Here is a 16,767-nt window from a genome sequence, read left to right as displayed (position 1 = left end):
CTTTGTAAAGTGAGACAGTTGCAGCTCGTACACCTGTGTGTGGATTGTGTTTTTTGACACCAGAGCAAAAAAGCGGGATGCCAAAAGGTATTTGAAATGGCCGCAGCGCTTTGACACTCATTACCCTGCTATTACAAGAACACGTCAAACATGAACATATTTCTCATTTCTACAGAACAAAGAGTTACATTATGGCCCAGGAATTCAAAGATGCTAGCAAGGACTCGCTTCCCTCAGGCAGCACCCATGGGTGACAAGCCAGCTCTTTGGCTTATTACTCCTGCCTGTCAAGCGGCAACACTCAACTTCTTGCTCAATAAGTGACGTGATTTGAGCTGTCAGCGGGAATGACCTGAGAGGAAGTTTTTGGTTAAAAGGCCGCTTGTGAAGGCAGATCAAGGAGATAAACCGGATTTAAGCAGGTAATGAGTCATTTTAACGGATTCATCATTTCGCTCAGGCTGACGCACTGATAGAGATAATATCGGCTCCAAATTATAGCCTATGAAAATATCAACTTTACAGGTTTCACTGATGTGACAGTAAAAAGATCGGAGCTAGAGATTAGGACGCCTGCGAGATGAGCGCAAGCCTTAGTCACAGCCCACAAATCACAATTGATTTATTTCACCTAGTTTTCCAACTGTCTTAGCATCGTCATTGAGGGAAGAAAAAAAACGCCAGGGAAACAATTACTTATTTTTCCGTACAGTGTTTTTTCAATTTACTAACTCCTTATGGTTGTATGGTTTTCAACTTTTAAAGGTAAAAAAAAACTCATGTCTTATGAAAAAAATCAATTAACTGTTAACTTTTTGGTAAAATAAGGTCAGCTATGGTTTCCAAAATTCTCGCGAAAAAACAAATGCAGTTTGTAAATGGCATTCAAATACTGAGAAGCAATTACAGTATTTATTTGTATTTTATTTGTATTTTTTAAAGCCAAATAATTGCTATTATTTTCTTGTAACATCCTGAAATCCTGTATGCAAAGATGTTGAGAGGCATAATTTCTGGGATTTTTTTTTCTGATCTGATTGGAAAAGTATTTTTCCCCAGCAGTCACAAATTGTTAATGTAATTTCAGCGCTTGTTGAGTCAATATGCCCTGCAAGTCTTTTCATATCCTGATGAATGAGCAAGCATGTGTAGCACCTTGAGGAGATACATTGCAACACCTTGGCCTCAAATGGGGGGAAAAAACAACCATTAGTGTCTTTCATCAAGACCCAACCGGAGGACATGTAATTAAACCATATTTCTAAGATTTGTCAGATCAGGGATAGTATAATAACAGTCTGAAATATCATGCAAAAGCAATGGTAGATTTTTGTTACTAATAATGAATTTTAACATTCACATGTGCATGTATGTGGTATGTGTTAAATATATTTTTCTTTACTCTAAAACTAGTTCAAGCTATTCATGCGTGGTAGGCAGATTGTAGACTCTCAATTGCCCCTAAGGTATAGGTGTAAGTGCGCATGGTTGTCCGTCTCCTTGTGCCCTGCGATTGGCTAGCCACCGATTCAGGGTGTCCCTCGCCTTTGGCCCAGAGACAGCTGGGTGTGGCTCCAGCACCCCCCGCAATCCTAATGGGGATAATGCGGTTCAGATAAATGTAAAGGTTGGCTTAGCTTTCGGGGAAAATACGAGTAATTGTTGAAATTTGATGGGTTGATTGTGTTGTGTTAAGGCCTCCGGTGCTTTGGAGTTTGTCAGGTTCACATAGTTTGAGAGACTTAGTAAGTCAGACAACATTGAGTGTAACTCATCACAAAGATAAATGTCAGACTCTTTCCATGGCTTCCCCCAAAGGATGCTCTTGGCAATCAGCTTGCGATCACTTCATTCATGAACTAGTGCAATTTCAAAAGTCATCATTCACCATTTTTTTAATTGTTATGCCAACTAACATCTGTTTTGTTGTTAAATGCATACATGTTAATGGTTAAAAAATATTTCTGAGCTATATTTTTTACTTGGCTCTCCTTTTGATTTTCCTGACTTTTCAGGTTCCAATCCATGATTGCCTATAACACATGATAGAGAAATTGTTGTCCTTCCAACATTCATTTTTGACATCAGTTACTGCGGATTTATTGGTGCTCATTCTCTAAGCTTGTACAGCAGCCCCTGAGGGGCTGCTAAATCTACCTTAAGACTGGTGGTTTAACCCCTCCACTACCTTCAAGCAACTCCTCCCCCTCTCAAAGATGGTCTTTCAGACATTTACTAATAAACAACAGGTCACCACCTGCCGCGGCAGGTGATTTATTTGACCCTGAATGGCCACATGAATGGGCGTGTACTGAGGAGGGTAGTGAGTTGGGCTTTAAGGAGGGAATACCTCCAGCTCCAACGCCCTGGAGGCCTGGAAGTCAACGCCCCCACTGTAAACCACTTACCACTGGCTCTGTTCTGCTTCTTATTTGACCGCTTTCTTTATTTGCTCAGTAAAAACGGCCTAATCATTCCTGTTTATCACCAGCTAATAAAGCGCCCGGGGGGATTGACTACTCACCTCTTTGGCAGGTGTGTGTGTGTGTATAGATGGTGACATCACAAACCTAAGTCCAGCTGCCTCTCACACAGCAAGACCCAGCCTGCTTGCTACTAGTCGGGCCAAACACAGGGCCACCGTGTCATCGCGCATGTGATGACGGATTAAGGCATGCCTCCCTCCATCTGTCCAATGGATTGAAATGATCAGAGGAGGTACAGGGCAGCATCGTGTCCAAGAAGCTAACTAGCGCAGAATTATTGAGGGACAGGAAATTAAAACATTCCTGCAATGCCGATCCACCACTAAAGGCAATTCTTTTACAATCTCACTTGTCCCTTCTTTGAACCTTCAGTCATTGGGAATTCTGTTTTTAGGCCACAAGCAGTTAGCCTTTTTTGTACATTCAGTGGAGACTTTTGCAAACGTTGGTGATATAAAACAATAATGCTTTACTGTTAGATTTCACATTAATGATAAGATCATTTGTTTCAAACGTTTTATATCATCATCTATTTGACATAAAGTCTGTAAAACTTCATTGAAATAAATGTTTTCCAGAAGGTGATGTAGAAATAAATTTGCTGAGATCATCTGGCTGCAGGAATGTGCACACTCTCTACCACTAGAAAAATTTAAACAGATGTCAAATAGGAGTCAGTGCACATTTTCAACTAGTAAGCACAGTTTTAAATTCATATAATACTTATTTAAAAAAAAGAAAAAGACAGAAATAAACTAGTTATGGCCCTCAATAACAATTTAATGTTGCTACTTTTTAATGTCATAGTATTTCATTATTTTTCTCCCATTGACAAAGCTAAATGTGAACTGCATTTAAACTAGGAAGACTGGCCGTGAATTTTCATGTTTCACTGCCATTGTCGGCGCTAGTCGTCCAAATCTACCCTTGTGGTTGTTTTGATCATTCGCTGACAGCCTCTCTCTCGCAGAGTTGGGCGTCTAGCACTATCATTGGCAGCCAATATGTGCTCTAAGAATGTTTAATGAGAATAAAAATGTGATTTCAGGCTTTAGAGCTCTTCCGTTTAAAGTATTTACATAATTCCTCTGGAATCTGGTCAATAAACTGCAGATGTTCTGCAAATAATGTATCATCCTCCGGTATCCACTTCCTTCTCGACATACCACGCATCGGCACATGAACAGTTGACTAAATTATCCCTTAAAATAAAAGTTTTACATCTGTCACGTACGTCCATGTATGGATTTTACAAGAACCAAATCAGACAGAGGGAAATTGTTCCAAAGCTAAATGGCCTCCGAGTTAGACTGCATGCTTTTATGTGGGTATTATTACCGATTTTGTGGCCACATTACACAACCTCCTTAACCGTGGTTAAAGTTAAAGCAGTCACTGTAAAAGTGTAAGCAGGTGTGAACAAAAACCCAAATAGCAAACTGTGACCGTTCACAAAGGTTGACCCCAAACCTGCGTGTAAAATATTAACAAATGGAGGGAAAATTACAGGTGTATTACTTGAACTTTCAGCAGCATGTGGAACCGGTTAATGCTGCACTGCTGATATAGCCTAGCGGGCTTCTCTCATTAACAGGATGGACCAGGCAGGAAGGCGGGGGGTGAGGGGTGACGGAGACCAGTCGAGCCTATTTGTCCAAGACCTCAGTATATCTTTAAAGGCTGCATGAGGATGTCCATGTTTCAGAAAAGTCAACCTCCCTTAAGGCCTTGTAGCTGTGATCACGTACTTGCCCCATCACTCTTCTTGATCAGATCAGGGTCATATGGCGTTGGCAAGTACTTCATTTGTTCTAGGCACCTCCAAGCGAGAGCTGGGCGGAGGTGACTCAAGTGGAAACATCCACACTGAAGAGTTTAAAATGGACAGGATATTTTTCTTGTAATAGTGTTTTGAAATCAGGCTATTAATATTTTATGTGGACTGCAAGAAATGAACATATGTGTCGAGAAAGGTCAGCGGATGAAAGATTAACGCCAGAAATGTCTGTGTATGTGGGTACGCGTATGTGTGTATCTATTCATTACTTTATGGCGTGCCGGTGTCAAAACTAAGGCACGCGGCCAGATCGGGACTGCCAGGTCATTTTGTGTAGCACGGCAGTAAATCGTTTTCATAATTTTAGATAAATGTAAGTGTATGTTTTGGTTAATCCTTAATGAAAGATAAAAACATAAATCATGGAGTATTTACTTTTTTGAATTTAAAGAATATCTAAACTATATTTGACTGATTTTGGCATGATAGTGGTTAGCACCTCCGTCCCACAGTTCTCAGATTGAGCATTTTTCCCCAAATTAATTCATTAAATATATTCACAGATTATCCAATATTTGCAATTAAAATCCTGAAAATAGTTGGCGTTCCTTTAGTTGTCGATTGTCACACATAATGGCCCTCCAGAGGAGAACGATACGATAATGTGGCCCGCGAAATACATGAGTTTGAACGTGACATGATGATTTTCACCTTTCTGCACTATTCTATTTGAAGTGGTTGAACGTTCGTCCATTCCCTTTAGACCCTTCCACTTCGAATGGCTTGGACATCTAGCAACATCAATAGTAGCCAATGTGTGAACACGACTGCTGATAAAATTGGAAATTCCACTCATAGTTCCGTCTGGCATTTTCTTTTATAACAACATGACTGATTTTTATTCCTCCCCAGAGTTGTTTCTGTCTGCTGTGACGTCAAATGTTCCTCTAAGGAATATACTGGCAAATGTTTGTTGTATATTTACTCATGCCATGGAGTAGACACAACAAAGTCGCCATTTCTGCAGTCAACAACGAGTGTAATAGTCACCCTCCTTTTTGCTGTTTTTGGTCTTCACATACTCGAGTGAAGCTTTTCCAGCAGCCAGTTCCTCGAGGCGCCTGTCTGGCAGGTAGCATACAGTTAGTTCACAAAAGCTTATTTGCTGGAAAAAAGCTGCTGATGAGTATAGTGAGGCTCCAAAACACAGGGCATGCGACTAATCATCTTCTTTCACTTCTGTCTGTGCTAAGTAAGAAGTGTTAAGTCAGTCAGGGAGCAGTTTGGCTGCATGTGACCAAAAAAAAAAGCAGTTATGTGAAAAGCATCTATTTAATGCCTCTTTTAAAGCGTAGCCATGTCATGTACATTACATCAACCTTTAAGTATGCTGCCTCCTACAACAATCACAGTGAAGGAATTGTCAGGGAAAATCTCCGTCTACACATGGCGGCAAACGCGGGTGAGCGTGTTTATGTAAGTGTGTTTGTAAACTCATGCATCTATTTTTCTCTCTGTCAGAAATACGAAGTGTGAGTTGTATTTGAAAGGTGGTAAAGCGGCTGAGGCTCTTTAATTTCCCCCCTCTTCACTGGCATGAGGGATGGTTCAAAGGGTGACTCTCTGACAGTGCATGTGATCGCTTCTCCGTCTTTTATCTGCCTCCCCACATTAGCACGTAAATGAGGCTGCACTTTGGGTTTTGGGAGCTGAAGCGTGCTGCGTGTAAACAGGAGTTGTACTCTTATCATTATTGGACAGATTTTCGACACCCTAACACCTCCCTTTCATTAACATTCAAAAAGGCTGGGATTTTGACACAGCCTCTGTTTATACACATTTGGAATATTTGGTGGTAGGGATTGTATACAAAATTGTGTATACTTAATACCTATCGAGGAGAGTTATTGGCACCCTCGGCATTGCTTTAGCACACGATGGCTGACCCAGTAATTATAGCAATATAAATTGGATTTTTTTCTATTACCATGATTTTATGATGAAACACTTAAACACTAGTATTTTTTTTGTCTAATTTAAAAAAAAATGCATAGACCCATTTTCCTTTACAAGCTTCTTAAGTGAGTGGTTTGGGTCATCAGGTATGGTCACCTCATTATTATAATCGAAAAATACCACGGTTTGAAATCAGAAGCAAGAAAGACGAGGACTGATGACAAAAATGCCCAAAAAATATTGCATTTTCTTGACATTTTTGTGTTGTTCTTCAATTTTCCAAGTTCTTAAAAGTTACAATGTTGAGGAAGCTTCTCAAAAAGATTTATACTCTCGCTAGTGTGTTGTTGAACGCCAGTTAATATTTGTTATTCTATGCTGGCATGCTAATAATAATTGTGACTGCTCACTTTAGCAAAGGCTGATATTGTCTTTGATATTTTTCACACAATGAGGCACTACCTAATTTGGCGATCATTTAATTCCAGATCTGCATGCCCATTTAGACAGTGCTGTGTTTTGCAGTGTGCCTCACGTCGACATGTTTGCCGGAGTGTGTTCTCAGGCCGACAGTGGGGTGACTGCAGTGGGGTCTTGAAACTCCATTGTGATTCGAGCAGAGCTTATCGCATGGGAGTGAACTGGCAGGCTCTTAAAAGGTATTATATGTGCTCCCGTTCGCCTTCCCTCTGTCTGACAGGAGCCCTTGGGATGAAAGGGAAAAGCTGTGGAAAAAGAGACACCGGTTCCCGACATGGGGAAGTCTTTGTTTCTATTCTCTCTATCCCGAGTCTCCCCAGGAATCCTAATTTCCACTATTCACCTACCTATCGGCAGATAAAAGCTGGCTGAACGGGAAAACAGGAAGGGGGGGTTGCCCGAGAGCTCCTCAATTGAGACAGCTTGTAACCAGCGTAGTCGAGGGGGAAGCCACACAAAGCTCCGGGAGTGAGAGGAGGTTCGGAACGTAGATCTTCAATTGCTTTGAATTCAAATGCATTGGTTAGCTCGTTGGGGAAGCCCGCGAGCAGCGGTTTGACAGAACGACGTCACATGACATGGGATTGGAGTTTCATATAACCCTCCCAAAAAGAAAAAAAAAAGAAGAGCCAAGTGTCAGGGTCTACCAAGAGATTGAGCTCCTCAGCCTCCTCTCCCTCATTATTCCGCTTTCTTGAAACCGCTCTTATTAAAGCTGTTCTCTCCTTTGAGGAGGGGGTGAGATGGTGATGTCCAAGTTTAGCAGATGCCAAGCCTGGCAGCTGACGGGCCCTAATGCGGGCGCTTGGCATTAGAATGAGTGATGCCAGTCTCTAGGGAAGGGGAGGTGTTAACTTCTAATGGCTTCCTCTGCCACGGCCCTGACATCTGCGGGGCTCCCGGCAAAGAGAGTCAGGCCTTTTTGAAAAATTAATGGAGCTGAATGCATCTCGCAGCAAAAAGAGGGGCTGGATTAATCAGCACATTAAGGGCTAGCTCCGGATTGGAAATCATTATTGGAGCTGACAAGGTGCAGAGATGCCAGCACCAGCTCCTTTCAGGAATGCATTTTAAATAGCAGTTTAAAAAGCCTTCAGATGTTGGCATTATCTCGCGTGACCAAATTAGGAGCAAATGAGAAAAGTTTATCTGGCATTTTGGAGTATTGAAAGAGCTTAGGCTTTATAAATTATACAGTGTGGTTCTTGTGCGCGACGTGGTGTGTCTCTTTGTGCATGTGTGCAAAAATAGGGTGCAGCTATCTGGGACGCAGGAATTGAGGGAAGGAAGGAACCGCAGGTTTCAGATTAAAAGTGGGTGGTTTGTTTTTTTTGACAAAACTTTAAAGGGGATTAATTTCTACGGGTGCTTGAAACCATCATACTATTTGTGCAAATGAAGAGTGGATGTCTTAACAACCTGAAAGAGGCAGACACTAAACTGATTACTGTTGACCACCCGTGAAAAGCATGAAGAGTGGAGTGATTTAATAAGCGGGGTGTTTTTTTTTTCTCTTCCCCCCTTTCAGCAATAATCCCCTCTAATTTTTTTTTTCCTGAGAAGTGATTGGGCTTCGTTACAGTCATTATTAACTCAATGGCCCCCATTGCCGGGGTTAGACGTCCAATCAATTTTTGACTGGGAGAGGGCGACTTAAAGAATGGACTGGACGTCTATCCAGGGCAATGGCGCTTTAAAATGTGCATTCACGGCCAGTTCTCCCAGTTTAAACGAATAAGAGAGGTGAGTTTCAAAACCTTTGAAGCAGGCTTGGACATCAATGGAACTCTGGGAGGAATTCCAAATGTTTACCTGACTGTTTGATCTTTAGAGCACCGCTATCAGATATGTAACATTGGATAGAGATCTACATTACGGCTGTTAGCCACGTTTAACTGCTCACCGGACAATTGGAAGGACCGAGAGCTTACAATCATTTACGCAATCTGCGTTGGGCTGAAATGAAAGCGTCCCAAGCTAACCAGCGTTTTATGTTGCCTCGAATGCCACGCACCGCTGTGTAATTGTAAGAGGCACAACTTAAGTCGAGCCTGACAGAAAAAAGGTGAATACAGAGATGCAATCAGGATTATGATTCACCTGATTTTTACAATTTTACAGGGACGTGGGAAACGATACTCTTGAAGAAGCAGGCAAATTGAAAAAAGAAAATAGGAAAGGGATTTTTGTAATTAGCTTGAAATTAGACTCTTATTGAATGATGCACCTATAACAGATATAATCTAGTTGTATTGCATTTGTTTATCATGCAGTTGTGTCTCGACGGATATCTAGTTAGTTGAATTTATTATTGTAATAATTAGAGATTTGTAAAAATATTATAATGACTCACACATTGAGCACCATTTGACATTTGGAAACTCACTAGTGTGAACTTTTGAAGCCTTATTGTGTTATAATGCATCACTTTTATTCAACCATAAATATCCTAATTAATAGAAGACGCACTTTCTGGAAGTAGGAATGCTTTGCTCTCATTCCTGTGGGTCACTTCTGAAGATTTTTAATTACTTTGGTACATTGACAGAAAAATAGTCATGTTTTAGTAACTTAATATTTGTTGTCGCTTGCTCACGAAGGGTGTGTCACATGATCAAAAATGTTCTGATTGGCTGACAAAATACTTTAGTAGTATTTGGGATCTGCATTTTGAAACTTTATATAGATAAATATATAGAATGTTTGTTTTTTGTCTTTTAATGGTAGTAAAGGTGTTTGTGAGCACTCAGGTCGACAACATTACTATATTAGAACATTACACTCTTTAGTCATGCTTGGAAAGCCAATAATTATTTACTGTAAAGAGTTTTAGAACCACTTAAAGATTTAATGTCATCCGAAAGCAAAGTATGCATGCGTGCGTGCACCTGTTATTTTGTGACCAGATGAAAAGTGCATCCGATTGAAATGATCCTTCCTCAAATGAATGATCCCTTCAGGCGCTGACAAACTTCACAAAAGTGGGTGTTCTTAGAGACACATTCCCAGCTTGTCATTACTGCCAGTTATTTCCCCGCTTGCCGTTCATGCGTCAGCTCCTCTGTGCCCCGTGGCCACAGCCTCGGGCGCAGCATTCTAAGTAGTGCTTGAACACACCCGCTTTCTCCTCTTTTCAAAAGCTGTTTCGGGCTTACGCCTTTGCTTTTTTGCTATCTTTGCATTCCCATACAAACACATGGATTAGGCCAGCTAGCTCTGTTAGAACATATTTTTAATGTGATCATCAAATAGATCCTTCCTTTGCGGGATCTTGGACGGTTTGCCACCATTTTCAACATTCCGCATACATGTTTTTTTTCCTCAACATTTCAAGTTAATCCAAGCTATTCCTAAAAAAAAAAGAACAAGGGCGATCTTGCCAATATCCTGCAATTAAACTATCTTGAGAGCAATTAAACAAACAGCAGTTCAAAGGTCAAAGGCTGGCACCGTGTACGAATGCGTGGGTGCCTGTAGTACAGTGTGGAAGCAGTAGCAAGGGCAGCTGCTGGTGAGTTAATGAGCGAGGAGGGCATGTGGCCCCCCGCCGCTACTTGTTGCCACTTAATGGCCCCACTAATCCCTGCAGAGGCAACGGCTGTACACACAATTGGTTTGCCCTCCATGTGGTAATATATCCCAGTGGCTGGTTCTCACACCCAACAACAGCAGCACACAATTGAGAGATGCGGCCCAAAAGAAAGGACGAGGCGCCTCATTATTTGTCATTCACTATGGAACTTTCACCACAAGGCATTGAGGTCCAAAGGCTGTAAAGTTGAGCCAATTATATTTTTTTTCCACCCAACTTTTATCTATTTTGTGCTTCCTAATAGCAACTGCTCATATTTTCAACATTTTCAATGCGTCAGTAAAGCAAGGTATGTATAGTGTGTAAACTACACTATACATACTAATTTGACCTTTTTTTCATCTTCCCTCCAAAGTGAGATAAAAAGGTGATTACATAGGAAAATGCAAGGTTTTTTGTGTGTTTATTCTTTATTTATGGCCATGGAATCCTAAACTGACCTTAGTTTTTCTATATTATGGATTTTTTTAACTACAGGATCCCACTTCTCTATAAATATATATTCAAAAAAGTTTTACTTAACCCTTTACATGTGATTTATGTTTTTTTAGGTTTTAATATTGCATTCAAAACACAGGGACTTCAAATGTGGGACATGCAGCCAAGAGGTGTCCACAGAACAATATTTGGTGGACCCCATTTGACATCCAATCGGAGCATTGGTGTTGCGATTCAAACATGATTTAAATTGAATTAATTACTTGAAGTTCCATTTTGGGGAAGAAAAAAAAATATTCATTCATTTTCCACACCTCTTAGCTTCGCATGGGTCGCGGGTGTGCCGGAGCCTATCTCAGCCAACAGTGGACAATAAGCCAGGAACATCCAGATCAATTATTTAAATAGTTATAAATAACATAGCAGCAAAAATACCGAACAGAAAATATAAATAACTAAATAAAATAAATTAAAAATATTAAAAAATGTATAAAATAATTAAAATAAATTGTACTAGAAGAGGAATAAAGACAAATTCAAATGAGTTTGACCTTTATTTTATTGTGTGCGACCTCACATTTTGACTGCCATTAACAGCAACAGACCACCAATCCATTTTAACTCTTAGCTGAATTGGGTTAGGCATTTATTGCTAGAAATTGGTGCTTTCTATAAATAAATAAAAAATCCCTCTTTTTTACCAAATACCATACCACATAATCAGATTATTCAGAACTAATATTATTTTACAAATTCCATGGCTTACTCTGTGTTTTTAGTTGAAAAAAAGAACTTCCAGATTAGTTGTGGCTTCCATACTGAAAACTTTGTTAAAAAGTTTCAAACTTAAAACAGCAGATTAATGTTTTCAAGATGCCTTGTACTATAAAATATTATTCTGACTAACCATTCTTTATTAAGAGCATTTCTTTTAATTGAGGCCTACAATGGCAAATATGTGTTCAACGCCAAGATCTCCCGAGCAACCGACTCCATGATTATCATGTTAAGCGAAATAATAGCCAATTAGGAAGCCCTCTGAAGGTGAGCTACTAGTTGTGTCGAGTGTTTAATTGCTTCCCAATTCATTCAACACCCTAAAAATGACAGGAAGCAAACTCAATTTACCCAGTAGAGAAACTAAAACTTCGCCTAGCTTCTTCCATTTCATTTACTTCACTTTCTTCTTTGTATTTTACAGCCGCCTGGATGCCCTGCGGCACCAATCTGCCTCTCACAGGTCAGTTTTAGCACGACGACAGACATCTGTTTAGGGGGAGGGGGCTTGTGATTGTAACAGGGGCGTAACCATCTTTTCAGAGCTGATGGGCACATATTGTTTAAAAGGAAGCCCCACTTTAATGAACAAATGATCATCTACTGGTTCTGCCACTCTTATTACACACAAATGATAGAGGATGTAAAAAAGCTTTTGAATTATTTGTGGGGATGCTTTTCAAAGCAAAGCTTCTGATATATAATTTTTCTTTTTCTCATCCACTTTTTTTTGGCATACTGCCCAGCACATACATTTGTTTTGAGCACTTTTTGAGAGCCACAGAAACATATTTGAGTTACAAGTGCAGTTGGCCATATGGGAATTGATTTGCTGGTGAGATGAAAATCCAAACCACACACTGTAAAAACATTCCACATCTGAGTGTGGTGATGTCAGCGTCACGGGTCCTGCAAGGTAATATGTCTAACAGAAATATCATGGTCAGAAATAGTGTATGATTTGTAAAATTGCAGATATTAAATGGTTGGTTAGTAGTACACAGTCTTTTTTTTTTTCAAAAGTTATTTTTTCCTTACAAAACATACAATCTACAATTTTCCTATTGTCTGGAATTCGTGCAATACAGTTATTCTTAAACTGCGACCTGAATTAATTATCTTTTAGTAAATTTAATACAAATTAATTCATTAAAACTAATAGTTGGATGATATATTGGGGCGATAAATTGACTTTTTCAATCTTGGCTTTAGTCATGAGAGGGAATATTATATATTATAACCTTTGTATGCATCGGCCCACATGGGTCCACTTCTAATATGAGCTTCTAACCTGACAAATTTGTAATTTTCGAACTGTACATAGATAGGTGTCCCTCCAGAATGTGCCCATTCACATAGTGCCGCCCACCTGCACAAAATACAGACATGCGCAATCCCTCTTGATGCATGCAAAGAGCACACATGTACACGCCTTCCTTCCCTTAAGCTCATATCCAGATGTGCGGCGCTCTTGGCGAAGTCTGCCTTGCCAACTGAGCAAGGGCACATTAATATCAGCGAGAAGAAGAAGAAGAAAAAAAAACTGAGTCCTCTAAGCGATTATAAATGTGGAAATAACGACACTTATTTAGACCCCATCAGTAATTTGGGTTGAAAAAGGTTTTGACGATCTTACACCTGCTGAAACATTTCTCTGAGCTATTGAACAATATTTCTGCCTCTCTTATGGAATACATCATAGCAAGTGGTTGTTGGTTATGCTATGTATTTTTTATTCCATTATAGTTTTATCTCTTTGCTGTAAGCCAACATTCTCGATAGCACCGACGAGTCTGTTGTGTGCAAACAAGCCAGGAGCCGAAGAGGGCAAACCTCAAGGGGTGGTGCTTCATATTGCTCTCCAAAAGGATTATGGGGGATTTTGTTTAGAGACACCTCTCCACACCAAAATGAGGCTATGGTGAATCAGATATAGAGTGGTGTGGGTCAGTATTTGTTTTATGTTACAAAATACACATAGAAGAAATTCAATTGCTAGTTTTTTTTATTCCCTTAAATAGAGATGGACGAATTGAGATATGAGCATGGCATAAATTAAAGATGTATCACAAGGCACTAAAGTATTTGACGATATTTTGACAGACTGCATATTTTAAATTACAAGGTTCGAGAACTGATGAATGTTACATGAAATTGTTGAATTGAGACTGAAACTCCTTCAATCCAAACTGAATGAATCAATAGAGTTTACATTAGTATTTAGGCACCTAAATTGGGGGTTATAACAGACCGTTGATCCACTGCCAGTCAGTCACTTGAACTGGATTGGACATCTAGTACTGTCAGTGCAGCCATTGAGTTAAATGAGATCCCTATAAAGGGTTAAAAAAACAACAACTCAAGTTGTAAATTTAGGACTGAGTGGTAAAAACGCCATCATTAAATTTGTAATGCAAACAGCCAAAATCTTTCTAATGTGGACACAAATGACCAGTTGAAAGTCCAGAGGGTTTAAAAAAAAAAGAGGGCCAATCATGTCATCTTTACGCACAGTGGGGAATGTATACGATGACCCAGCCAGTAAAAAGAGTAATAGAGCGAGGCTTTGGCTGCCGTTGCCCTCATCATCCTTGATAAATGGAGCGGGGCTAGAAAGGCCTCTTTTGAGTGAGCTGTAACTTTTGGCAGCTCTTTGCAGGTGTGGGTGATCTTTCCTCCTCCCCCTCCTGGTCCAGAGCCTCCGTGTCCTATCTCTGGCCTCCATCAAAGTGGACGTGCCGCCCCAGGTTCAGATTAGCTCCACTCTGAAAGAGTACTGCTCTCACCCTTCCTCTTTCCACCTTCCACTCGCACATGGCCAACAAAAAAGGGAAATTAGGTCTCATTTAGCAGATCGTCCAGCACCGCTAAACGGTACCCCCAGATTGTCTGCCGATTGCCCCCCACCTGCCTAGTGCTTATCTTTGCTTTTGCCAAAAGCACGACTAAAGCCACACTACGCACACACTTACAATCCCCCCTCCAGCTTGTGTGGAAGAAATGTATAATATATAACTAAGCAGGTTCAGTGATTCATTCAAACATGTGCTTTGTCACAATGTTTGCTTTGTGGTCTTCCATAAAGACTCACTCAAGTTAATATTTCCCTTAATTGTTGTTGATTGAAACCATTGCTTAACACTTTATAGAATGACAAATGGAATACGCTATAAAACATTTTAAGAGCTTGAAGTGACAGAACTGTTCGAATACAAATGGTTAATCACTATTTATTTTTTTCTACTTAGTATCTGTAGTGACTTGCTTTTTAACATTAAATGCTTTTGTGCTTTCAGACCGACTATGAAAACACCTGCAAAACTTGTAAGTTTCTTTTGGTTAAAAGTCTATTAACTAGAATTTACCTGGGCCTGTTGATCATGTGAAAGTAAATATCCCTAATTAAAGTATGGACACCTATGGCTTAGAATAATGTACATAAATGTGTATAAATGCATATTTTTCTTAATTTTAATGAACTCTTGTTTGATTTTTCCCCATTTATATAACTCTACCTGCCAGTCAAGGTATATGTATGTATAGAATTCAGAGTATGTGCTTTGGTAGCTAGTAAAAGAATATAGTGAAGATTAAACATATGTATTGACGGCAATTGTCGTCCAATCCTTTTTGACTGGTAGAGCCTGGCAGCCGTTCTTCGCGTCTAGCCTTGCAGCCCAAGAGTTAGGTGATTCAAATAGTGTGCTGGAAAGCAAAAACATTGATTTACTTCTTGATCTGGATCTAGACAATATTCAAAGAGTTGTTGGTTGACCCGATGTAGAGAAAAAGGTATAACTCTTGCAACAATTATGTTTGATCTACCTTCACGTTCAAACGCCCATGGTTGGGTGAGACCTATCATTTGTCTCTCTTGTCAGTTTCCTGTTTTCCCGAGCAACTCCTCTGACCTCGCTGTCAGGCCCGCCTGCCCCGAAGAGCACTTTCCCTTTCCTCGTCCTGCGCAGAGGATTGGAGGGGGCGAAGGATGAGGAGGAGGGCTTCTAACTTAATCTGACCCATTGCTCAGGTCAGTGAGCTGCTTACTAGGTCTATCCAAACATAGGAGCTTGTTTTGCTTAAAGCTGTGGAAAGAAGAAGTACCCTCTTAAATCAATACTTTACTGAGAGTCGTGCACATGCAAGGTTGTTATGCGTGAAACCGCAGGAGGCCGAGCTGGCACGGAACCAGCGGCGTGCTCTTCTCCTCCGTATACTCCCTTTGACTTGAAAAGGGAAAGCCTCTGTATGGCCAACAACTTTTTTTTCCTCAGGCCTGTGCTTTTATGCTCATAATTTTAAACTTAAGTCCAATTGACCTTCAATTGCTACAGTATAGCGCGTCAAAACACAACAGCATTTTCATCCAGTGCTGTCGTTTTTATTACAAAGGAGAATTGCATTCTCAAATGTTCTCAGCTGTGTGCACTTATCTTTTTTTTTTCTTCTTGACATGCCCCCCGCCATCCCTTTCAGAAAATGAGGGAAAAAAGCAAGAACTGGTCTTAACATGACACTGCAGGGAGACACGTGTGATTGTTATGAGCAAGCTGGAGTATTTGGAGCTCTTGACTTTTGCTGTTCAGGTATCATATGATCTAAAGTGGAATGTAGAAATCAGCCAGATTTATTGTTCCTTTTTGGCTCAGCGCGATTAGAGGAAAATAGGAAAGGGAAAAGTTTCCCCCCAGCTTGAGGAGGCATTTAAGGGATGCTTAAAGACTTTCGGCCACTTAACTGCCTTGTTGCAAAGAAGACCAGATGGGTTTGTTGTGGATTGTCATTGTGGCACTGCTTTGCAAACCTTTTGAAACATTTCCTAACTCCATTAGGTTTTTCGCCGCATCCAAAATTCGGGAAATCTACAATACTTCCATTAATTTTTTTGAAAAAAATATACAACACATGCAAAAAATAATTAAGATTTATTGTAACAGGGTGTAATTTGGAAATGCCCACCAAACTTTTATGCTAAAAAAATACAGATATGATCAGTATAAATATTTGAAATGCAATGTTACTTTGCAGAATGTAAGTAGTAGTCTAACATGTTTTATCCATTTGAAATAATTCACACATTTGAAAAAAAAAAAGAGTAGTTTTACCTCAAACACCTTAAGTGAAGTGTGGCACACAAACATCACAACTGGTTTTAAAAAATGGCACTTGTTGTGGTATTAAACAAGGGTTCTAATTCATGCTAATAGTTCCAAAGGTTCATTGCTCTGAGAGATGCAGTGGCCAGTCTCAGCATCTTAATT

The 16,767-nt window shown here is 40.0% G+C and overlaps 1 long non-coding RNA gene across 1 annotated transcript; it reads left to right on the top strand.

The window, feature by feature from the left end:
• Positions 1-279: 279 nt before the first annotated feature.
• On the top strand, positions 280-15,530 carry LOC144204963 (uncharacterized). The gene is made up of 4 exons (XR_013327975.1): positions 280-422; positions 11,931-11,969; positions 14,803-14,830; positions 15,388-15,530. It is a non-coding gene; the product is annotated as an uncharacterized LOC144204963 (long non-coding RNA).
• Positions 15,531-16,767: the final 1,237 nt, after the last annotated feature.

Source organism: Stigmatopora nigra, chromosome 12, assembly GCF_051989575.1.
Source record: "Stigmatopora nigra isolate UIUO_SnigA chromosome 12, RoL_Snig_1.1, whole genome shotgun sequence".
Taxonomy (NCBI): Eukaryota; Metazoa; Chordata; class Actinopteri; order Syngnathiformes; family Syngnathidae; genus Stigmatopora; species Stigmatopora nigra.
Note: the sequence above shows the minus strand (reverse complement) of the source record. Positions and strands in the feature narration are given on the sequence as shown.